Genomic DNA, 25698 nt, shown 5'->3' with positions numbered 1-25698 from the left:
TTATTTTTTTTTTAATAAAATTATCTTTCGAATTCACTATAAAATGACGTTTTTAAATGTCAAAAACATGACAGACTCGAAAATGTAAAAAACCTCATCAAATTGTTAGAAATTCGCTCGCTAAAAATAATTAAATTTTATAAAATTTTCTTAGAAATCAAAACTATAAAGTTATGCTTCCCTCAGCAATAAGAATGAATAATGTCCTTTTTGTTTAGCGCACAATTTTTCCCGACGGGAGTATTTATAAATCAGCTAAATCAATCAAAATTCTATGATCCTTCTTAAAAAAAAACTATTAAATAAAGTCTGGAGAAAGTCCCCTCAACAAATCTCTTTTAGTAATAGATAATTTAAAAAATAATTTACATAAAATGATCATCTAGTAAGAAAATTATTAGGAATTGCAATTTTTAAGCATTTTATCGGCAACATTTGAGGCAAATTTCCCATGTTCTCAGGCGCAAGAAGAAAATATAAATGAATTTTATGGGAGATCATAAAAAGAACCACACATAAAACCATTAGAACGCAATTTAGTGACTCATTCACTTTTTCCTCACTTTTGGATTTTTATTAAATTACCCAAACAATTGTGTATGAACCACAAAATACACAAAATTCAACAAGAAAATATTGCACTAAAATACTACTAAAAAAAGTATTTTTTCGTGTATATTTTAGGGACAATTTGGAAACTTTCGCCCATTGTCGCGAGATTGCTGAACAAAAGGTTCGTGTGCGGGGGCGAGGGGAGGGGGGGGGTGAGAGTCAGTAATGTCACAGACAGCATTGTATAATTGATAAATATTATGTACACACATGAGTATTATGCAATCGGTGGAGGAAAAAAAAAGTTGTATTGTTGGAAAAAGAGAAACGGAAGGAAATCGCACGTGTCACAGTTTATATTGTAACTTAGCTATATATACATACATAAATATGTACTGTACAATTCCCATATATAGTTGCCAATTTGCAATGTGCAACGAAAAAGAAAAATGGGAGAGTTTAAAATGAACAAGAAAATGGGATCAGTGTGGGTGAGAAAATTGTGCACAAAATGTTACATAAAGTGTGAGATAAAAAAAATAGAAGTATTATCCACCCAAATGATAAAATATCACAAATATTGCCTTTGTTTCAATTTTGTGAGACAGAAAAGGAAAGTGCTGCATTTTTTGCTCCGTCACCCGCAAAAGTAATAATAATTGCTCAAGTGGCGTTGCTATATGTGTATAGAAACTCCATGCAACAGTGACAAACTTGTGAAACCACGACGATCTTCGCTGCATGGAAATTCTCAATGATATTTTATTATTTCTATTGACCAATATTGCCTCCAAACACCCACTAAAATGCTTTTGTGGGCACCGCATTGGTGGTAAAATATTTATGTTGCTATATGTACATTTCAGCACTACCTATACTATACCTACATATAGCGAATGGTAATAAAACCTCTTTTGGTGATCTTTCGGTCGCAATTGTTGCAAATCAAACACACTAATACACTTAAAATGGGAATATGTAGGTAATAGTATTACATAAATTAAGTAATTGGCAGTAAAACATTAGAAATAATTTACTTATAGAATTTTCTCTATTTAATAAAATTAGTTGATGAATTGACTAATAGAAAGGCCTGATGAAGAAGGAAATCATAACCTTTGAAACGTTACGATAAAATTTATAAAACTGATATAATGAAAAAATCCGCATAGTCTAAAACCGGATTTACACAATCTTTCCCTACACTTTTACATAAAACCTTTTTTTTATTTAAATACCTCTTTGTTTTCATTAACTAATCTGGACATTAACCAATGACCTAGTCTAGTAGCACTTAAGTATACATTTTATTATTGTTTTAGGAAGAAGACTATTTTTCTCTTTATGTACAAAATCATTTTCTTGTAACCCTGAATTTTTTTAAATCACAAAAAACGTTTGAATGTCGAAGAATGCAATAAATTGAACATAAATTCAGCATTAACATAAATTGGGCATTAGCGTGTTGATCAATGGATTGAGAAGGCGGTATTACTACCTTTACTTCCCACTTGTTACTGCCGATCAATAATACCATTTAATAAACTTCTATATAATTTTAAATAAAATACAAAAATTTCATATGAAAGGAGAAAAGTAATTTAGGTAATTCATTCTCTTCCGATTTAAATCTTTAATTTCTTTTACTTTAAAGGTTATTTTATTAATAAAGTATTAAGAATTAGTCAACCCGTGCCCCCAATCACGTGTGAACAAATTCCATTTAAAGCTATAAAGGGGAGTGCATATTATTTGAGGGGATAACAGAGTACCTACTTCCACAAATCAAATTAAAAAAAAACTGTTATATGACTCTTTCAGCAAGTAAAAATATGATAAAAACGAATTTTATATGTGTACCAATACTTTAAAATCAAAATTGGACTTAACATCAATTAGGTTAATTGCAATGCCTTTTTTTGTTTCAATTAACAAACCAATTTGAATTAATTTAATAAAATTTGACGTATTTGAAAACTTGACTTGAAAAAATTAAAATTAATTAGAAGTTAAGAAATTTAGGTATATTTACCTAGAGGGAGAACCCAATGATTTCCAGGCATAGAAGAACTTAAATTAAAAAGTTTATCATTTTTCAAAAAGACTTTTGGACTAATTTATAAAACTTATTGATTTTTAAAAGTTTAGTTCTGAATTAAAATCTCTCGAAGCCAGTTTTTAATTAAGAACATTACCCTAGGTTTAATGATATTTGCGTCAATAAGATTAAATGTTTTTCTTTTTGCTATTTTGCCATGTCTAGACTAGAATAATGTCATAACAGATATTTGGTAAGAAAGATATACTAAAAAATCTTACAAAATTTTTAAAAGATTCAGAAAAAAGAAATTAACAGATTTTTTGCAATTTTTGTGGAATTTTAAAAATAGTACAGGATTTTAAAATTTTAAGATATATTTGAAAATCGAGAAAACTTTATAAAGTTGAAAGAAATTTTAAAGTTTTTTTTCTAAGAATGTTAAGGATGTCTGTTTTCAGTCTTTAAGAAAAATATCTTTGACCTCCAAAATGTTTAAATAACATCCAGTCTTGAATTTGATCTGCCATGAAAATTGCAAATTAAATAAACACAACTGTCCAAGGATCTAAATTATGCATAAATTTTCATTAGAATTAAAAAATTACTTAACTTCATGACAAAATAATGTGTTTGAAGAGCTAAAGAGCTTGTAAATGATCTCAGATTTTAATTTTTCTCATAAACAACTATTGAGGCAATCTTGTAGAAGAATATTCTCGCCGTCGCTTGTGGAATTCAACCTTTCACTTCTTGCAAAAGGAGATCACACAAGAGGCAACACTGAATTACATTTTTGTTATATTGGTAAAGGAGGTAAAAGGAGAAGAACCCTTGAGAAATGTTATTTTCTGAGCTCTTTGAAGAAGTCCATTAAATGTTCTTATTTAGAGAGAAATTTGCATTTTACTGCAATGTTTGCACTTTTGGCAGATCACCTCCAGTGTTGACGATCATAAATCTTATGAGGACTGTGTGAAAAAGGGGCGCTAACAAAGGGGGAAAAGATACCCATGCAATTTGCAAGGGTGATTTTGCAAAAATTCTCTGAAAGAAGTGTCTCATTTACACGTTCTAATCTTCTCATAATTGCCATCGTTTTTCTCTTCTTTTTCTTGCTTTTCAATTCTTTTTCTTTTGCACTCCAATTTCCGATATCTCCTTCTTTTCTTCTTTCTTTCTTTTTCTTCTTTTTTGAGACAATTTCGAAAAGTGGATTTTGTCTCTGGTGGTTGTATTTGAAAATGCGGGCGGAGTCTCTCAGAGGCTTGATTTTTTCTTCCATGAATGTCATTTAGAAATTTATGACTTTCCAACAAACACTCCTTCTTCCTTCAGCCATTCTTCTTCTTGTAGAGAAGTTTAAGGAGCGATGGAAAGTTTAACAGGCACGGGACCATCCCTCTTGCATTTCGAGGCTTTCTCTGACGCAACATTCGGTGGGTTAAATGTACATAATTTTTGGAAGAAGAAGGAAAAAACGGTCTGGAAGGGGGTTTCCCAATCCAGATTTTTAAGTACCCATCTCCCCATGAATAATTCATCTGTGCACAAACTGGGCAACTTTTCGTGGCATCGTGAGAATGAATAATAAATGAGGGGGCCTTACAAAATTGGTGCCATCTCTTTTGAGAAGGTGGATGGAAAAAATGCGATCTTCGTGTCTCCCACATTCGATTGTGGATCACTTTATGTTGATTTTTTTCTTCTTGAAAATTTCATTCCATACGGAATTTTTTTTGCACGTATACCAAGAAAAATCTCCGAGAGGTGAGTGAGAATTGCGACATTTCAGCATTCTCGGACGAAATAAAATGCAAAAAAGACTCTCGGGGGGCTATACACAACGAATGCAATCTCCATGGCAAATCGCACGCGATCTTCGAGAAAATGAGTGTGAAAAGGTTTCATTTGATTTTCGCCATATACAGCAACAAACCCCCCACCACTATACACCATTTTGCGATTTCCTCAAGAATTATGTACAGAAATGTTGGCATATGGAAGTGGGGAGGGCTTAGTAAATAAAAAAAAATCAAGCTTGGAAAATGCTTCTTGCACAGCATTATATATAAATAGTATACATAGCATATTTACTCCAGAATAGAAAGGAACACAACTACATAGTGGAGCTCAAAGTGGCTCAAACTCCAAATGACGTTGTGCAATTGTGGGAAAGAGATGGCGAATAAATGGCATCATATTTTGAAGTTAGGTGCACGGAATGTATGGCAATTGTCCATCTCACTCTCAATTTCTTCACATCAAATGCTGTGCTCACATTTAAGATAAAATTTCTCATGTTTCTCCATCACATTTTTCGCGTCCCTCGCTCAAATAGCGATCCGCGAAGTGAGGAGGTGAGACACGACAGAGATGGCGCTGTGTCCTAATTTACCACCGTAAGTGCAAAAGAGATGGAAATACCGACAAAGTGAGAGTTTTAGTAGGATGGAGCAATCGTACAGCTCTCTGGCTAAGGCATCACATAATGCAATTTAACAACAACAACAACAAAAGTTGAAAAGATGAAGGCAGCGAAGAGAGAAGGAAGAGTGATGAAGAAAAAAAAAAACCAACCACAAGTCACTTAAGCAACATTGGTGATCATTCGTGTGTACATTTTCATTTCTCTGCTTTTTCAAGGTCGCTCTCATGGGAGCTTTTTCCCCATCGCACCGTTCCATCGAAAGTCGCCTATGATTTATGCACACACATCAATTTGAGACACACACTTCAGAGACTTTTATACATTTTAAATAACACCCAGGAAAATAATTAAGCCCGCAAATAGATTCTTTTTTTTTCATCTTCTTTCATTCCTCATCTCGCCTTTGTCCAGAATCACTCACACACACGCACACGTTGAGCGTCGTTTTCTCAAGAAATTGATTCATACACCCGCGAAAAAATAAGAATAGTCTCCCCGCGGAATATCGTGCTGGGAATTTTTTAATTGGCTATAAAGTGAGAAAAGAAAATAATATCGTACAAATTAGATTTTCTCCATTATACTGTTCTATCTTTTGCATCTATTTCTTCGTATATTAAATGGAAAAAGCTTCAATTTCCCTTTGTTTGCCATTTTATCGAAGGGTTTATCAATTTAATTGTCGGTTTACTTACCTGAAGATCTTAAGATTTAGAACTACCTATTTAAACTATTGAAGATTGAGAGAACTTTGTTTAAGAAAATCAGATTTCTTTAAGAAAATTGTCATTCTTATTGATTAAATGATTTTAAAAAAGGATCAATTGGGTGAGAGGCTCTAACTACACACTCTACTTCTCATTTTTTCTATTTAACTGTGATTCTTTCATGATTTTGGGTGAAATTCACTAGTCAGATAGACTTAAGTTTCCTCAAGAAAGACTTAAGTTTTCTTAAGTTAAGATTTCTCAGGAAAAATTTAAGATTCTTAAATTTTCTTAGGCAAAACTTAAGATTTCTTAAGTTAATTAAGCAAAATGCATATTTTTTAATGTTTTTTGCGAATTACTATGCCGACGATCAGAAAAAAAACCTTCGAAAAATATTCATTTATCCCAATTCAACCTGACTGAAGAAATTTTAAGTTTTTCTTAATAAAAAGTAAAAATCTTAAATTTTTCTTTGGAAATCTTAGGTTTTTCCTTAAGGAATATTAAAAAAAAACTTATGAAAACTTAAGACATTCTTAAGAACACTTAAATCTGTCTGACAGTGAATTTCACCCTTTATTTGAATGTTTTATAAAATAATGTAAGAAAATTGTAATGAAAGAAGAACAAGAAAATAAATTTCTTGTGCATTTATCATCTGAGTTTTTTTTTTCACAAAGAATACTAACTTTTAACAGTTAAACTAACTTAGTTTCTCGTTAGTTTAACCGATATCAATTAGGGATTGAAAATTCTCTGTTTATTTTTATAACATTGTTCTAGTGAATTTGCCCACATATTCTTTATCGTTTTTAATGTAAGATTCTTACTATGGTTGATATTTAAGATTAGCCTCAGAATCTAACATTTTGATTAAAGTAACAGACCTAATTTTCTCGTACCTATGTTTGAAATGAAAGACGAAGCTTCGATTCGATTCTACTTCAATGCTTTATTCCTACGTAAGTTTAAGTCTCAGGACTGAACTGTTATCCTTCTAGTAAGAAAGATTTTCATGTAGACATTTTTAGTTCTCATCCACAGTTCTAAGTAAATTCCTTAAAAATTTCAACGTATACAAATTTCAAAATTAGGTAAGATATTAGAGATTTGAACGAATTTCCAAAGAATTAAAAAGAAAACTATTATAGAGGTCCCATGTCGTTAAATTAATTATGGAAACGTGCCTATTAAAAAAAAACATTAAAAAGCAATTCACCTGATAGAAGAAATTCCAAATTAAAATTTAATTTTCGGTCTTTCACAAAATGACCGAAAAAACGCAAATTATTTCAAAAGTTCACCTTAAAAATCACGTAATGTGGTGACTTTTTCAAAAACTCGAAAAACTTCTTCCCAAAAACAGACGTATGTGTACATATTTTCATGACAAAAATGCAGTGAAAATCTATTATTGCGGGAGAAAGGTACCTTACATGGTTTTTCTGTGAATGGTACATTCGCTTTTTTTCTCAGGGGGCGGGGAGTACATGTATATACCTAGAAAAGAAAAAGTAGCTCAAACTCAATCCGGAGGTTACGTATTATTAATGTTGAATGAAGGGCAAAAAGACTTGCACAATACAACACATTTACTTTCGCACAAAATTCACTTTCAATTTCATTTAAATGAAAAAGAAAATGAGAGTGATTTTACTGAGATTTTACGCGGGAATGAACTGTATGTTGGTGGATTGATAAACCCCTTTTGTGCTGTGTGTACTTTTTGGGCAATCCTTGCGTGCTACTTAATTAATATCTCCGCGAAATGACAATCCAAAAAATTCTTAATTGGAGAATTAGTTGTGAAATTCTGACTTAGTTTCTCGGTGGGGAAGCCCCACGGGGGAAAGAAGATGAAGATGATGAAGAAAAAAAAGGCATTCGCGGTATATTCTTTCGTCTGAACATTTAACCGCGCGGGAGAATGGCTTCTCAAGTGGTGCGAAATGGGAAGGGGGAGAAAAGAATATTCCGGAGCGCGTACAGAAAAGATATCTTTCAGAAGCTTGTCTCGGGTGGTGAGAAGAGGAGGATGATTTCAGGTTTTTTGGCATTTTGCAATTTCCTCCTCATCGTCGTGCCAGACAAGCCAATTGCATTGAAAGGATGGGGTATGAAGCCAAAACAGCAAAAGAGGTGAATTGGCGAAGAATATTGTGCTGATTCTGGACATTCGTGTTTCGCATCTTCAATTCTCTTTTCAAATAATCTTTCGTTCTTGTACATATATAGTTATTGTTATGTATATAGATAGCATTCCCCGCAGTATGAATTTTTTTTTCAAAGCAGGGAGAATAAGCGTGGAAAGAAGAGAAAATTTTTCACATAAGAGAAAGAAGTCAGACGGAATCTTTTTTTTGTTCTTATTCTCCGTCTAAACTTCTTCATTCTACTCGTCGAAGAATTGCTATATATATTATGTTCTTTTTCTGTTTTTTTTTTATAGTTTGCTATATAGCCTTCAAAATGCGGGGGACCAAAGGGGCTGCGGAGAGGTGATCCGTGAAGAAGGTGCGAGGACTGACAAAAAGAAGAGAGTTTCGTGGTCTAGTGAGCTCTCTTCTTGTGGATGGAATTCAATGGGTTATATTTTCTTATCCGATCCTCGTCTCACCTCTTTCTCCCATCATTCGGCCAGTGGAGCGCAATGAAGGTAGGTAGTATATATTCTCGAAACTACATACATATATCTCGCGCATACATAGCATAGGCATGATGAGTGGGAAAAAGGGAAGGTGACTACGGGAGTGGAAAGAATGGGGCCTCGAAGACAATTCCCATAGATAAATGTTGAGGGAAATTTGCGCGAATGAGTAGAAGAAAAACTTCTTCGTTGCTCATCAAATTGCAGGAGTGTGCAGCACATAGAAGCCCCATCATCTTGGCACATCTTTGTCAAACAAGAGTTTTGGTCGTGGTGGATGGCAATTGCAAGAAAACAGGTAGACACCACCATCAAAAATATCTCACTTCGTCATTCGTCTCTCGAAAATGTCAGTCATCATCGTGTCTGGCGCTTTTTTTGTACCATCGACCCATTATAAATCCTCATCCACCACACACTCTGATGAAATTCTTCCATGTATATATTTTCTCCTGGTCTGTTTCTTTTTTTTTTTACCTTTACTTGCGCACCCGTCTCACCTGAACCCCCGCACAGCATCTACAACATCGGTCCATTTGGCATCATCACGACGATGCCTTTGAAGAGTCTCGAGGCAAAATATTCCATTCTCTCTCACCATCTCCACGTACAAACCCCGCGCGCGTCTCAATGGGTTCTTTTTTTGCCTTATTCGGGCCCCTCTGGAGATGGACATCGTCAGTTCACTTGGTGGAAGATTGGCTGGGGCGCAGAGCAAAAAGGCTGTATCCGATGAGATTCTCGACAGCATCTCCTTCCATGACCTTCTCTCACTGCCACACTTCGCTGTCGTGCCCATTGCTGGGTAATTTTCCCCCCATTCTCGAGCCATTCTTTTTTTTTTCCTTCGCTGCCGCGACTTCAAGGTCAATTTTTTCACCGTCTTCCACCAAACCGTCTTCGGATGGATGCCGATGAAAAGCCAATTCCCAGTGAGAGAGAGACCCATTTATAGCCTCCTATAAGCGAACATCACACACACCGTAAAACTTTCCTCCAGACGCACCTGAAATTGATTCAAAAAAATAACATTCATCCATCTTGAGGAATCTCTCTATTATATATACCTACTAAATTCTTACATACATAATATTGCCTATATATGTATATTCCCGAAGAAAAATTGAATAAACTTTAGTGAAAAACATCATCAAAGCGGCGTAATATCCTAAAAAGAAGAATCGTGGTATTTGCTATCAACACCTGCCTAAGACTTAATTTACCTCCAAGTAACTTTATAAGAAAATACCAACTAAATTAATCAAGCAGAATTTTATTTTGCAATTAAGAAAATTATATTGGTGGTTTTTTCTTGCTAAATAAATAAAACATAAATTGCACAACAAATTGGGATGAAGAGAGAATTGAAGAGGATCAAGTTTACTCTTTCAATTAACATGCAAAACGAAAGACTTGAGGTAGTCAGCAAACCGTCTTGAGGCGAACAAAGCATAATATTTTTTCTTGGTCTAAATAGATTCAAGAAAAGGTTCAATTCAGTCAGACAGACTTAAGATTTCTTAAGGAAGTTTCTTAAGATTTTTTTTATATGTCTTAAGAATTCTTAATAACATCTTAAGATTTTTTTTAAATCAGGCTATAAATGCATCGGGCAACTAAATTCGTTCACCCTTACTTAACCCTTTAAAGTCCGCGATCAATCTAGCGAGCTGACTGCTAAAAATAATTTTTGGGGGTTTGTTTGAGCTCAAATAAGTCATTTTTGGCAAAAAATCCCAACTCTAAAATTTACGGTTTTTCGTCCTTCCTGATCCTGTTAGCCCTTGGGGATGTCCTTTTGTGGTCATAAAATGATCAGGGATTGTACAGACATAGTTTTGTACTATGTAATTTGGACTCAATATTCAGAAAATAACTATATACAAAATGAAACATTTTCAAAATCGAGCCTTTGGGTCAGCGTATGACCCAATGGACCTTAAAGGGTTAACAAAACATAAGTTTCGCTTAAGGAAATATAAGAAATCTTAAGTTTTTTTTAAAGAAAACTTAAGAAATCTTAAAACTATATGTCTTTGGATTTCCCTCATAATTTAAATGCAGTTTTTTTTTAATAAATTAAATTAGTGGAGAAAATAACTAAAATTTACCAGATTTTGATACGAATTAATTGGAAGACAACATTTTCCTCGATACACTGCAAAAAAATACAGGAGTTTTCATTTGATTTTCTAAAATTAGAAATTTGTTTAAATGGAAGACGTATTAACAAGAAATTATTATCCACAAAATATTAAAAAACGTGTTAAGTAAAATTAAATTTGTGGAATAGTGGGTAAAAGTTCAATATTTCAATGTTTGGATGTGTAGGACAATCCTTACAATTTTTAGCTAAAAGATTCGACGCTTTTGTGCGACTTCATTAGTGCTTAACCCTTTCATGACTGTATGAATCATAGAAACATTGAAATATTAGGTCTCACCATCATATTTATTCTTTGATTTTTACCGGAGGAGATATGAGAACATTTTCTTTGGCAATTAAATTAATTTAAATTTAAATTAAATAAATTCAAATAAATATTTAACCTTTCAGTAAGAGAATGAACTACAATATAATGCGAAGGGGTTAATAATTCCTAGAATTCAAAAATATTAATAATTTGATTTTAAATATTTTTTTAAAGGATTTTAGAAATATTTTCTTGAAGATTTCTTGTTCTTTTAATCGTCATAAAATGAATATCCTTCACAGCAAGTTTATGCATAAAATTTTCTTAAGAAAAATTCCATCACAGAGCATAAATAATGGGTAAATTAGCAGGTATTGTGGGGGAAAAGGGTTTTAAAAGAAATAAAAGAAGTGAATCATTGAATCAGTGAAGGGGGGAGACACAGAGGAAGGTTTCTTTTGTAATTATTTCTTCTCATTTTTTTTTCCTTTTCTTAACTTTAACCAACTTGAGGTGGGAAAGGAGACCTTCAGTGCAAAGAGGGTTAGTCAGACCATTAGGAGTTGGTCCCCAAAGAGGTAACCAAATTTAATTTTTAAATTATCATAGGGCATTGTCAAAGACTCAAAAAAAGCGTGGTCATTTCCCGGAAAAGCGCTGGGAAATATACGAATTTTCACATTTTATGTCAAATCGGGTGCAAACTTTTTTGATTTTTTTCTTAATTTCTAGTTATTCTAGAAAATTCTTTTCTGTGTCATATGAAAGTTATTTAAAGGCCTAAAAATATATATTTAAACCATTTTCCTACGGTGGAAAACTCATGAGATTTTCCGGCATTGAACTATTCTTTCGCTTCCCATTTCTCCAATATTGAACGTGACCAATTTTAAAATATCTCATTTTGTAGCATTTTTAATTATCTTTCATTTGGTATAGCACTTGCAGGGAAAATCCGCCTGGGAAAACTCGCTACAGAATGATTTTCCAAAGTTAAGCACGTTTTCGCGTTGGAGAAAAAGAGATAAACGATTTCTCCTCTTTGATGTTTCCAGAATGTTCTAAGAATTCCCCTTGAAAAAAATTGTCCATCTCTTTTTCTCCAACGCGAAAACCTGCTTAACTTTGGAAAATCATTCTGTAGCGAGTTTTCCCAGCGGATTTTCCCTGCAAGTGCTATACCAAATGAAAGATAATTAAAAATGCTACAAAATGAGATATTTTAAAATTGGTCACGTTCAATATTGGAGAAATGGGAAGCGAAAGAAAAGTTCAATGCCGGAAAATCTCGCGAGTTTTCCACCGTAGGAAAATGGTTTAAATATATATTGTTAGGCCTTTAAATAGCTTTCATATGACACAGAAAAGAATTTTCTAGAATAACTAGAAATTAAGAAAAAAATCAAAAAAGTTTGCACCCGATTTGACATAAAATGTGAAAATTCGTATATTTCCCAGCGCTTTTCCGGGAAATGACCACGCTTTTCTTGAGTCTTTGACAATGCCCTATGATAATTTAAAAATTAAATTTGGTTACCTCTTTGGGGACTGATTCATACTAAAATGACTAGTCCTCTTTGTTGTCTGTGAAAATGAATCGTGCGTAAAGAAATTAATTTGAGTCATTTCCTGTTCCTACTTCTTTGCTTTTTTTTCACTCCACATCTTACCTCCCTGTACACTGGAAAAAATAGTTTGTTGAAGATTTTAACAGCCACACGGGGACTGGCGCAAAATGTTAGGCATTCACCTAATTAAATGCGATGGTGTATGATGAATAAGAAATAAAATGTGCGCGAGAGGAGACTTTTTGAGTGGAAACAAAGGTGATATTAATGATTTGCGATTCCATACAACAAACCATTAAAAATGCAAAGACTGGAAATTACATTTTATGGCCATATAACCTTGAATCTGTTGAGAAAGAGAGAAAGAGAGTTTTTCCATCCATCCAATTCACGAGTTATGCGAATTAACACTATCGCATAGGCCAAACACACAGAGCTCCATATAGTTGAGCTTTTGTTAAAGTGGCTTCACTCTCTTGCGAATAGTGGCTATGTGTACACTGTTTTTTCCATGTTGGTATGACGCAGAGTGACTTGCCAATGTCCTTGGTGGCAACAGAATATCATTTAGTAGTTCCACCAAGAGAGCTGGAAATAAATTATTTCGTTGTTTTAATTCAAAATCGCCTTCTCTTTTTTCACGTTCTCTCCAATGTTGATCGCGTCTTGAGTCGCAGATCTTTTTTTTTCTCACCATAAAGCTCACAACTGCGCGGTGTTCCCGGGGGCGGAGGGGGCGTCTGAACAACAAGAAAACAGTGCGAAGAAAAAGGAGACAAGAAACTTTTTTTTTCTCAAGAAGACTGGAGATGAAAGAAAATATGGGAGAAGTTGTGGGATTTATTGTGAGAATTTTTGCGTAATACTGTTAACAATGGGATGCCAAATACGGTACAAAAGATCTGTAAATTCTATTTTATCGTAAACTCTCTTGATATTCTTTAGTGCTACTATCCCACATCTATGTTTTATGTTAGGGAGGAACAGCTATATGATTAATCTATAAGAATTTTCTTAAAATTTCGCTTTAAGTTTTAAGAAATGGTTAAGCTTCTTTACTAGTGCACTAATCGAAAACGGTTAAGAAATAACGTTTTAATTCGATTTGATTTCTTTTTCATTTGAAAGAAAAAAAAACCTCAAAAGAAATAAATCGAAATTTTCAGTGTAAATTGAAAAAAATTAAATAAAGGAGTTTATTCGTTTACATATGGGTAAAATCCTCTCCTTTCAAGGACACAAACAGGATACAATCTAGAAGAGAATTCAAAAACGAATAAGAAATCCGGAGTCTTCCCATTTTTCAATCGGGTCAAGAAATAAATACATTCACGTTAAAAACGGAAAACTTTGCCCAAAAATACCAATAATAACGTCATTGTTGGAGTTTTTTTAGCAAACTTTTGCCTGTTTTTGTGGAAAATTGAGATCATTTGTTTGAAAATTTATTATTCAATTAAATATGAAAAATTACTTAATCCAATTTAACTTATTTTAATAAAGAAACAGAAGTTCTTTTGCCCTTCCTACGTTTTGTAACATTTGTTTTTCTTACTCTGGAAGAAGTTTTAGGGGGCACTCGGCTTGTACCACAACACGAGGTCATTTTTATTTACAAAACTGTATCAAATTTACAATTTTTCGCCGTTTTTATACTTAAACCAGCGACGTTTTGACAACAAACTGAGTGTTGTTTAACAAATATAATTTTGAATGAGCTTTTCTGTAATGAGCTGTCAACGTTTTCAAGGACTCTGGGGCGTAACATCTAATTTCCCTCATTAAATTGTGCTTGCATTGCCCAAGATTGTGGAAAGAATATAATTTCCTGTGAGTCATCCCCAGACATCGATGATTGCTAAGTGGAAAGAAGTTTTGCCTTCATCTCCAAATGATCCAAAGATCTTGCGGGGAGTTGTTTGCGATAAAAGAGCGAGAGGCGCGATGATTGGAAGCGAAAGGAGAATTATAATCACACCAAGACGGATTTTTCATTGTTAAATATCTCTTCATGAGCTCACGGGTTGAAGGCTAAAACATTATTCTGTGAAAATAATAATAGTGTGGCTGCGGGGAAGGCGGGCGTACCTATGTAGAAAAAAACACGTCCAGAGACCAGATCAAAGTCAAAAGAATCGCAAAATGGAAAGAATGAAAATGATTGAATCGCGCAACACATTCACTTTCGATCGTCAAGAAAAATATTTGCACAGGACTTTTATTCCATCCCGACTTTTTGGGATCTCTCTCTATATCCAAGGGTGGAGGTGCAGGAGGACGCATGCGGGTCTTTGCCACCATTGTGCCCCTTCTTCTTTTTCGGGTGAGATCCAAAGTAGCAAGAATGTGTCTTTTCACTTCTTTTCTTTTCACAACCCATTGTTACCCGCTAAAGGATTTAATTCGATTGAATAATTTTCAGTGTGCGTCTCCTGCACGAGATTCTACCAAGCGAGTCTTTCTTCATTTTCTCCATCTTGAGATGATTCCCTTTCTTTTCTCTGTTTCGTCTTCATGCACGAAAAGAATCGACACACAAAGAATTTCTCATATATGTATGTATATAATGATTGAAATAATGGAGAGAAGTCTGGAAGAAATATGATGAGATTGACGAATTTCACTCTTTGTCGTCTTCACATCACCTTCTACGGGATTTCTTCATTTTTTTTTTGGCTCGTCTCACCTCACCCTCTAAATTGCCTCGATATCCTTTCTTGAGGGCATCATCTTTTTTTTTGCTCTTTCTCTCTCCTTCATTTCTTGTGCTTCAATCACGATTCACCTTTTTTGATCTCACGTGAAACATCTTTTCAACCCCCGAATGGACAAAAAAATAAGCCAAGAAAAAAAGAAGATAGAATAACATTAAATATTCCAACTTTTTCTCATCTCTCACTTTTTTTGCCGCTTCACCTCTTTCCATTCTCGAAGAAATTATTTTGAGTGATGGTGGGCTCAAGAGTCAAAATAAATTACTTGCAATTTGTCAACTTCGAGCATGATAATGTGGACAAGATGAGTGCAGCAGCAAAAAAAATACCAGACATCTCTCAGTAAGGAATAAGAATGCGAACAAAAAAAAACCGAGAGTTTAGCAAAGAGACGACACAAATATAAACATTTTTCGAAAATCATCTCATATTGTCCAACAGAAATCATATTTTTCGTGATTTTAGAATGCATTTTTGTACAGAAAAATATGACAAATGACGTCGTGGTGAGGGAAACTTTGCCAAATCATCCCCCATTATTTGTCTCAACAAATACTTTTATATAAAAATTCCAAATCTTATCAATTTTGTCATTAATCACAGAGAAAATTGATGAGAAATTCATGTATGATCCTTTTTAGGAGACATTCCTTCATTTCTATGTAGGAAAAGATTTTTAAAAAAATTAACGGAAGACTTAAATATTTTAACATTAAGATTTATTATTCATTGGCTGTGATTCGTGGCGCGAGTCATCCTTCCCCAGAGTTTGCACCACCAAACTTATATCAAATATCACACTTAGACTGACCTCTGAAGAAAGAATCACAGCCCGTAAGTGAAACTTACCAGTACATTCCCTTTTCTGATTAATCCATACTCTGCAGCTATCTATTAGACTTTGCATTTACATATATTTAACTTGGCCTCTGAAGGAAGAATCACAGCCCGTAAGTGAAACTTACCATGTACATTCCCTTTTCTCCTTAATCTGTACCATGTATCTATATATATTTATATTTTACCGTTATATTTTACTTTGCATTTACATTTATATTTATATACCTTATATATAAGGCGCCCCGCTTCGCGGGGCGCCAAATAGTTAGCGTACTAATTAAACATGCAACTATATATATTTATATTTTACCGTTATATTTTACTCTGCATTTATATTCATATACCTTATATATAAGGCGCCCCGCGAAGCGGGGCGCCTAAGAATTTGCGAATTAATTAAATAAAAAATTAAAACCCTTATATCTCCTGAACGGCTCCATAGATTTTCTTAAATAACCTGTTGTTGGAAAGGTCTTGACCTCAGCTATAACATACTGAAATTTTAACGAAATGCATAGTACAGTTTTTGAGATATTTAGACTTAAAAATTTTGGATATGCAAAATATTGACTTTAGCGCCTCTTGCGGCCATTTCTCGAAATTGCAATGTTCTAGACATTTGTAGGGCTTCACGAAACCTTTCATTTGCGCTTGAGTTGATTAAAATCGGACTTGTAGAACCTGAGATATGACATGCCAACTTTGGAAGGCTATATCTCGAGAACGGCGACATAGATTTTCTTCATTTTTGGCATGGAGCTAGATAATATAGTCAGCTATAACATATTAAAATTTAAAGAAAATGCATGGTGCAGTTTCCGAGATATTCATCGAAAAGTAATCGAAAATTTTGTTTTTGGTTTTAGGCCCCCTAGCGGTCACTTTTGAAACTTCGGATGTTCTAGAGAGTTGTAGGGTTTGTTGAGAGCTTTCATTTGACCCCGGGTTGATCAAAATCGGTCAAGCCGTTTTCGAGTTATGGTCGATTTTCGATGAAAAATTGTGGCGGCCATATTGGCTAAACGGCTTGACCGATTTTCGAAAATGAGGCATCGTTGGAAAGCTCTTGATGACCCCTACAACATATCAAAATTTCAGCCCTCTAGCTATAATAGGGCCGGAGATATAGCGAAAACAAAATTTAGGGGTGTTCCAAATTGGCGGACGGAGGGGTGGGGGGGTGGATTTGACCTCACCATCAGACGACATCAGGTCGATATACTAACTTTGCTTTTGACCGCAAGTCTCTATCTATTACCGTTCTCTTGTAATTAAGCGTTGTACTACGGACGGCCGGACGGACGGACGGACGGCCGGAAAAAAATTTTTTTGACATACGTTTTTTGGAATGTGGGGACCCTAATTCGTGCTCATCCCAAGTTTGAGCCCGATCTGACGACTTTGCATTTTAGGTGGTACACAGAAGCTGTGCTATTCTTTTCTTCGAAAGAATCACAGCTAAAATATCTATAATAAGATGTTTCACTTAAAAAAAATTAAAAACTCCTAATTACCCATCTAAGGTTAATGAAAAAATAAAATTTAAATTTCATAAATACTTAAGAATAAGTAGAGGAACGCGGCCCCAATTCAGACGTCTTAAGGTCTTTTTTTCAATTCGCTTTTACATAAAGAAAAAAAAAAGAGTAAAAAGAGTATTAAATAAACTTTAAAATGGTACCAAATTTAAGAATATTTCTTTTTATTTTTTACCATTTTTCCTCGTGCTGTGCGAACCAATGGGCAATGTACCCCTGTATTTTTTTCAGCGACGTTTTGATTATAATTTAATAATCATTCTCATGTTATTACTACCTCATTCAATTATTAAAAAAACATTAATTTGCAGTCATTAAAAGGAATTTTTCAACAAAAATGAAAGCTCCCTCAACTTAAAATAAAAATTAAAACAGAAAGCTCCATAACAGGTATGATAAAAATAGCAAAAGTGGCAAAAGCTCTTAATTGTGTAGCGAGTACACAACACTTCCCTGGTTTTTGATTGATTCTACCTTGATTTTACCACCAGCAGTGAGAATGCTAAAATGTTATAGAAAAGTCGTGACTGGATGAAGAAAAAAAAAAACAAGACATAAAACGACATTCGCCGAGTGGAGGCAAATAAATTGGTGGGACTTTCTGTTGGCGATTGGGAAATGGTTTTCAGTTTCCCTACTTGGCCTTGATTGAAATAATTCCGCTCGCTTTTTGCATTTTAGAACGAAAAAGTCACCTCTCGCGGGAAACTCGGCGTACGTACATTAGTTTCATCGTATTAGGCATAGTCTATGGTGGCGAAAGGTAGCCACAATTTCTGCGGGAGAAGGGATGAGATTTTTGCAACAAGACAGTTTTTCGAAGCTTTGCGCTCAAGACTGGCAAGTCATAGAGCGTGAAGATAATAAGAAAAAAAAAACTTTAGTCAATCGTTCAGCTCTTTTTTTGCCAGAACCATCGTCTTAATTATTTTCCATGTTATTCACGAAAGTGTCAGACTTGCAAAATGTATACACAGTATGGTTGGTTGTCTTCTCTGACTGGGATGACGGAGTCAAAGTGACTTTTAAAAGTACTTGAATTAGTGGGAAAAAAATACCTTGAACTGCTGAAGCTGGCGCACAAGATACAATCACTTCTTCTTTTTTCTCCGACTCTTTCACCTACCTACCCCTGGCTCTTTGTCCAATTTCGATATGCTTAATGCTGGAAAAGAATATAATAATACAACAAGAAAAGCTCACTGAAGACATTAGAGAACAATAGAATGCCTAACGATTAGTTTTAAGAATTAAGTTTAATTTTCATTTAACGCTTTGAGGATTTGTTGAGAAAAAGTTGTTGTTCCGTAGTTGATTTTATATGAAACAGACGTTAAAAATAACTTTGATTTATTAGGAAAGATACAATGGCGTAGTCAAAGAGGATTTGGACGTCTAAGGACTTCGTAAAAGTCCAGTAAGTTCAGACTAGCACTGGAAACACTACTAATACATTTTTATGATCACCTACATACATTACCTACATATCTGTTTAAAATTTTCACAAAATACTTTTCTAATTTTCATAAAAAAATGTTTGAAAATGTAAAAACGAAATCTTAGGGGCATCAAAGTTAACTTTATAGGCTCTGTCTAGCCAAAAAGTTTGGTAGATAAAAATATTTATTTTGGTGACTTAAAATTTAATTTTTTGTTCTTAAGTATATCTTAATTCGTTCTTAAAGCGTTCTCTTAATATTTATAATGAAGGAAACCTATTTAATACCTCATTTCTTTTCTGAATTTCCTTTCTAACGTAATGGAGTATTAAATATTCAGGAAAACCGAAGAAAAGCCTAATGGGGATTTCATTGAGTAATTAATTTATGGAAATATTTTGTATTAATTGCTTAAACTATCTATAACTAACCTACCTAAATTAGTGCCATAAAATATTTTTCTCTCTGTTAAGTATTTTTTTTTATAATTTTATTCTTACAAAGCAATTTTCTCCCGCCATTTGTGACATTCATTCTAAATAAATCATTTCTTGTCGTGGAACAACTTCTTGGAAAAAGATCGCAAATCTCACGTTTTAGCGTATGTGTCATTGTTTCTAATGATGAGAAAATTCACGTTGTTTCCGGAAAGGAGTGACTTGGTGCCTTTTGCAACAAAAGATTTTTATTTTATTAAAGAAAAGAAACCCCCACGGATACAAACTGTGTGTATAAGAACTAATAAATCAGCACAATTTTTCCTCTCGTGAGTGCAATGAGAAGCAAAGAAAAAAAATTAGCATAAATCTTTTTAAAGCAAGACAACATTGTAAATTTTCCTCATTTCCATTTCGTGTTTTTTCCATTAAAAAGCAATATTCCATGATAGTTGATGCTTAATATAATTTTAACGACTCACCCAATCAAGGATTGAGGAGTGTAAAAGTCACAACACACACGATTCAAAAAAAAGCTCTCTCGTGGAAATCCTATAGGTATGTAAAAGAGTTGGGAGTTGTGATGAAAATGTGATTTGTTTCCTATTGCGACATTCACGTGAAGATTCATGGGTGGAAAGAAATAAATTGTATGGGTAGAAAGAATTTATACAGCGAGGAAAAACTTTGCGTGAATTGTATTAAGTTTTATTTTGCATTTTTCAAAAGATTTATTTGAGTGTGAAGTTGCGCCAAGGTTGCATGCTAAAGAGATTTAGCATTTCCTTAGAGAAAGAGAGAGATATTTTATTCAATACCAGGAAGAATTTCTCACAAAATGCTTTTATTTGTGTATTTTATGTTGCATTCTGTTGTTCATTTTTCCAAAGGATAAAATTCAACTCATTCTCTGAGCGTGAAAATTTAAATAATAGGTATTATTCAAATGTAAAAATCTCCACTAGATGGCTAAGTGTCTTTAAGCGACATCTAGTGTGTAAATGACAGAAAGTTTTATGCCACGCAGGAAAAGCTTTTAGCATTTTATTCTTTATTTAAAAACCTTTGTTTGCACCTTTTGTCTACCTTTTAGTATTCTTTACTAAGCTTTTATCACCATTTTAATATAATTCCGTATGGTAATGAGTTTTGTTTGGCAATAGATATGTCTCTCCTCATTGCCGGGTTTTCAGGTGCGCCTTTATTTTTTTTAATGGACAAGAGAGAGTGTGAAGCAAAAAAAAGAAGGGAAAATTTGGTGTTGAATTGTACGTATGAAGGTCAGAATTTATCACACTTCACTACACGAGTATCGCTTTTTTTCGTGCTCTCCCCCGCGAATTTATTTACCCAACGAATTAGCATGAAAAACGCGTATTATTGCATTTAAAATGTGGCTCTATGCGGAGTCAAGTGGATTTGAAAGCTTGTATTTAAGAAGGAATACCATGTAATAAAAAAAAAGTTGTACAAAGTGATTCCGCAGCTGAGATACACCGATCGTAGTCTCCTCCTCTTGCTGGTGTTCTACAATATTGCACAATTTTCTGTAGAATTGTTTCATAATTATGGTAATTATTCCATACCACAAACAACAAAGATAATGGAAAAACACATTGGAAGTGCAATGGCGGGAGATTTTTGCAAAAGTCTCAATAACGAAAAGCCTCCGACAATCACCTTAATACATACAACAACATGAGAAGAGAATGAGCTGAATTTTCTTGTATTCAATCTGCGCACAGGTGTGAGGGAGATTAGAGAAAAATATTACTCACCAATAATTTATTTTATTAATGAGAAAATTCCGCAATGTACATTTTTTTTGCAAATAAATTCTTTATATTTATTTTCAAACTCCTCAACGTGCAACGTATATAAAATATTCCTTGTTCAGGTAATAATTTCGAAATGGAAATTCAAGGGCATTTTGTCACGATGGAAAGCGCCAAATGAAACTTTCAATCAAAAATATCTGTGTCACACGTTCCATGAAGGTATTTTGTATATTAAAATGTAATAAAAAAGACAAATACATGAGAAATCAACGGTGTTAAATGGGTAATATAGTGGGAGAAAAATTACCGATGATTTCCATGTTAATTTCACAACATCAGGCGGAAAGCTCCGAAAGCTCCCCCCGCGTCGTTATCGTACATCTTTCAAGGTAGCAGCATCTTACGGGGACTTTTGCCTCGCATGTTTTACATTTTTCTTAAATTAACAATATGTCTTTAAATTAAATTAAATTAAATTATCTGTGATGTTTTTTTTTATGAAGTTTTTTGCAAGGATTGAACTTTGGAGCTTTGTATGGAAATTCCAATAAAAACTTAAGCTTAGAATTCGAAAGAGTGCAAAAAAATAAAACATTACATAGAAGATAGACCAGAAATATCTTAGCATTCAATGAAATTAAGAAGCTAAAATTAAGAACAAAAAGAATCATATCAAGGAGTTTATTCATTTTATTAAACAAAGTTTAAAAAAAAATGAAAAAGCTTTTCAAAATCGGTAATTGCAACTGATTTTTATTTTAAGAATTCGAAACATATGCCCCAATGACTTTTTTTTTGCAATATTTGAAGTTTGTTTTGACGTCTGACGCTTCTTTTCTAACGTTTAACTTCCTCTTCTTTCTTATTGTTTCGGGTCGCACGTTATCTCGACATTTTTACAGTCTTCTTACGTTTATACATACCTATATTTAACGTTTGACATTTCTTTCCTTTCATTTCACGATTTTTCTATCGTTTGACGTGTCTTTTTGAACGTTTAACGTTTCAATTCAAAACCATTTGACGTTTCTTTTATCATTTGATGCATTGTTTTCATTTCCATAATAATTTCCCTCTTTTTTTTTAATATATCGCATGAGCTCTGAAAGCTCCCAATGAATGAAAAATGAAAAAAATTCTACATAGCATGTTGAAGCTTTTTTTGTGTCAAACTCTCCATTAGCAAATATTACGTTTTTTCCGTTGAAACTTCATTTTCAATAGACGGGTGCAGAAAAAAAGAACAACTTGTAAGAATCTTAAAAGGAGAGGTAAGAGTTTGAGAAAAAAATCAGGAACTTGTTTGGCGCAAGGTCAGAAATGTGTCTTTTCGCGTGAGACTTTCGCGTTTTATTTGGGGAGAAGAAAAATTAGCAATGGAGCAAGAAAAAACCATTAGGTGGGTGAGGAACAAAGAGAAATAAATTTTGGTGGAATTTTTTGTGTGAATTTATGCTAATTCCACGTTGCAATTTTCGTCTGCGATCAAGGTGAAATATCGAGGAAAAAAGCTTCGGTTTGAACGTGAAAGAATCTTTTTTTTCCGGAGCTACGAAGTATTTGCCTTGAAAAAAAAAATCACAATGAGCGTTTTTTCAGCACATGTCTAATTTCCAAAAATTTTTATAAAATATAATGAAGTCAGCAAGTTTTCTTCGAGCTAAGAAAACAAAGCCTTTCAGATGCGCATCAAAATGTGAATGGAGGCCATGAAGAAAAAAAAAGCTGCTGGAGACATCTCTGGGTTGAGATCTCATGTGAAAATTGGGTAATTTCACGTAGAATGTGGTGTGTGCAGTTCAAGAGCCCCCTTGAAGGTGAGAGAACATGATTTAAGAGGTAAAAAAAATCACCAACATACGAAAATGGCCATCAAATTGAATTTAAGCTCTCTGCACGATTGAGTTAAATGAAATGTGGAAGATTTCTGGTGTCCTTCACTTGTTCTCCAAGCACTATTCCGGATTTTTTTTCACACACAAGCCAATCTCCCGCCCCTTTTGGCGTTTCATTGGCGAGACATGGAGATAAAAACACTTTTACATTTTTTTCCAAAGCAACAATGGATGAATCACAAAAAGGTAGCTTTTTGCCATCTTTTTCCTCGTGCGCACAAAAATTTATACTCAAACAATTCTTATGCTTTGCACAAAAAAAACCAACTCTAAATGAGAAAGAGTTATATATGTGGAGGAAATGTCGAGAAAGATTTAATTAAAATTGCAAATTTTATAGGTACGTATGCTATCACATTGAATCTCTTAGTCATTATGTCACGCTAGCTAAACTCACCCAAGAAATCAGCTAAGAAGTCAGCCAATCCTCAAATAAGAATACAGTGGTGTATCGCAGTATTACGTCTATCAAAAAAACTATCAAAAAATACTAATAATACCTGCAGGATCGAGGTTTCTAACCTCAAAACGTTTGACTCTAAAATTCTTATAAAAAAAAGTTTTCTTTCAACGATCTTGAAATGGAACGTTCCTACTCACAGATGTAGAATTCACCACGAATAGTTAAATAGATTTCAATTTTGTGGGGTTAAAAATATTATCGTTATATTGTATATTGTAAAAAAAAAACTTCTTTTTAAGTTTGTTTAATTATTCGTACTGTAAAAAACTCTTTTAACCTGCAGGCCGCCAAGACCTTGGAGCTTCCTTAGAGCGCCAAGGTGGGGTCGTTGAACGACCCCAAGAAAGAAGTCGATTTTCTCATAAACTATACAACCGGGAAATATCGGGTCACTACCTTTAGACTCCTTATATAGTCCTCTTGCCCCTTGAATCACAAATTTTCCACCACAAAACACGTAGAAGAAAATATTAGGGAAAAACATTTTTCACTCATTTTTCACAATTTCTTCGCGAGAAATTTGCCACGAAGTTGACTGCAACTGCTATTTTTTTCACTACTTCCCCACATTCCCCTCACTTCCCGCACCGTGATAAATGGCAATATTTCTAGAAAATTCTTTATTGTTTTGCACATTTATATGCTTCTGACTATGTTTTATGCGATTTATGTTACTTATTCGCGATAATTTTGACACTGAGAAGGTAGGGTGAGAAATAAAAACAACCCCACTAACACACGGTTCATGACGTAACTAACTTCATTCTAAGAAATTTCCCGCAGCATGGCCGTTACACCAATTTTTGAATTCCCTTCTTCTACATTTTCCTTAATAACTTTTCTTGTGGTAGTCGGATTGAGCTGAAATTTTTACACAACCTCCTCAGATAACCAAAGAACTTATTTCCAAAAGATGGGAACGCTATCTTTTATATTTATTGAGTTATAGCACGAAATATAGGGCTGGGGTCGTTCCACGACCCCGCTTGGCGGCCTAGAGGTTAAACATCTTTAAGAACCCGTTGCAAGATGAATTAAGATTCAAATGATCGTAATACTGCGAGACTGCACTGTAAGTATACTTAAAGAAAATTTCCTTGATTTATAAAAGAAATAACAAGGGAAGTGTTAACTAAAAAAAAAAAACTACGAGAAAATCCTGGAAAGTCTCACCTCCATGGAATATTGAAAGCAAACCACTTTTTTTCTACAAATAGCCACATAATTTTCTCTGAGTGTAAGCACCCGTGTAAAAGCAATCTCGTGTGCAAACTTCAAGGATTTGTAAAAGTTGCTTCTTAAGAGTACAATCGCGGAATTTTCGCGCTGTCGATTGCAGAATCATCGCGCTGGAGGATTTTTCCTTTCACTCGCGATGGATTTCCTCGCACGGGCTGTAAATGAAAAAAGAATCATCATGCAAATTGCTTCATTTATTTGCCATTTGACTAATTGCAAATTAAGTGTTTATGGGATTTGCAAAATGATGAATTTTTCATCAATAATGACCTTTTGAGCACGGGTTGTCTTGCAAAATTGCTGATTTTTCTCAATTTCCGCGAAAATACACAGCAGTGGATGTCGCGCATTAGGTGGGAGGTAATATTCTCGTTTTTTTCTACTTCTTTTGCTTGTACAAACAACAATTTTCATACGATATGGTCTTCAAATAGTGTTGTTGGGGCCACTTAAATGCACATTAATTAATGGTGTATGGAGTATATTTTCTCAAAAAGTGAAAATTTATATTCATTCAACTTTCGCTTTGACGTTGTGCAATTTTCAAGTAGCGTAAACAATTTGCAATTATCCTTGTCCCAATTGATGAAATATATACTCTTTTTCTCACTTCTCATCGATTTGAGAATTAAAATAAAAAGAAAAAAAACGAGACTTGGTGATTTTATGACACATTGCAACTGAATGGGATTTTTCTTTTAGAAAGTTAAAATGCATTTAAGGAGTTTGCAGACTTTTAAACATTCGTTGAAGTGGATTGCAGCCTTGGAAGAATAAATAAATCATTTTATTGAAGTCATCAAGAATTCAATTCTAATGATTTTATTAGAAAGGAGCCCATGCGCTTGATATGGGCGAAGTACCTAATTGAAGGAAACGCAGAAAACAATTTTAACCCACCCAGTCTTGTAGGGAATCAAAAAAGGATAAAGAATCGCCAAAAATATTCACCATTTTCCACTGGGGTCACAACGAAAAAAGGCAATAAAGTTTTG

At 33.9% G+C, this 25698-nt stretch overlaps 2 protein-coding genes across 2 annotated transcripts in view; both read right to left on the bottom strand.

Annotated features, from left to right (window-relative positions):
- The window catches only part of LOC129796090 (zinc finger protein 431-like), a 382644-nt gene that overhangs the window by 61998 nt on the left and 294948 nt on the right, over positions 1-25698 (bottom strand). The gene's annotated exons all lie outside the window — the stretch shown is intronic.
- LOC129796188 (luciferin sulfotransferase-like) overlaps positions 1-25698 on the bottom strand; it is a 220233-nt gene that overhangs the window by 61998 nt on the left and 132537 nt on the right. The window lies entirely within an intron of this gene.

The sequence above is a fragment of the Lutzomyia longipalpis genome, chromosome 4 (assembly GCF_024334085.1).
Source record: "Lutzomyia longipalpis isolate SR_M1_2022 chromosome 4, ASM2433408v1".
Taxonomy (NCBI): Eukaryota; Metazoa; Arthropoda; class Insecta; order Diptera; family Psychodidae; genus Lutzomyia; species Lutzomyia longipalpis.
This window is presented reverse-complemented; position numbering and strand designations above follow the sequence as displayed.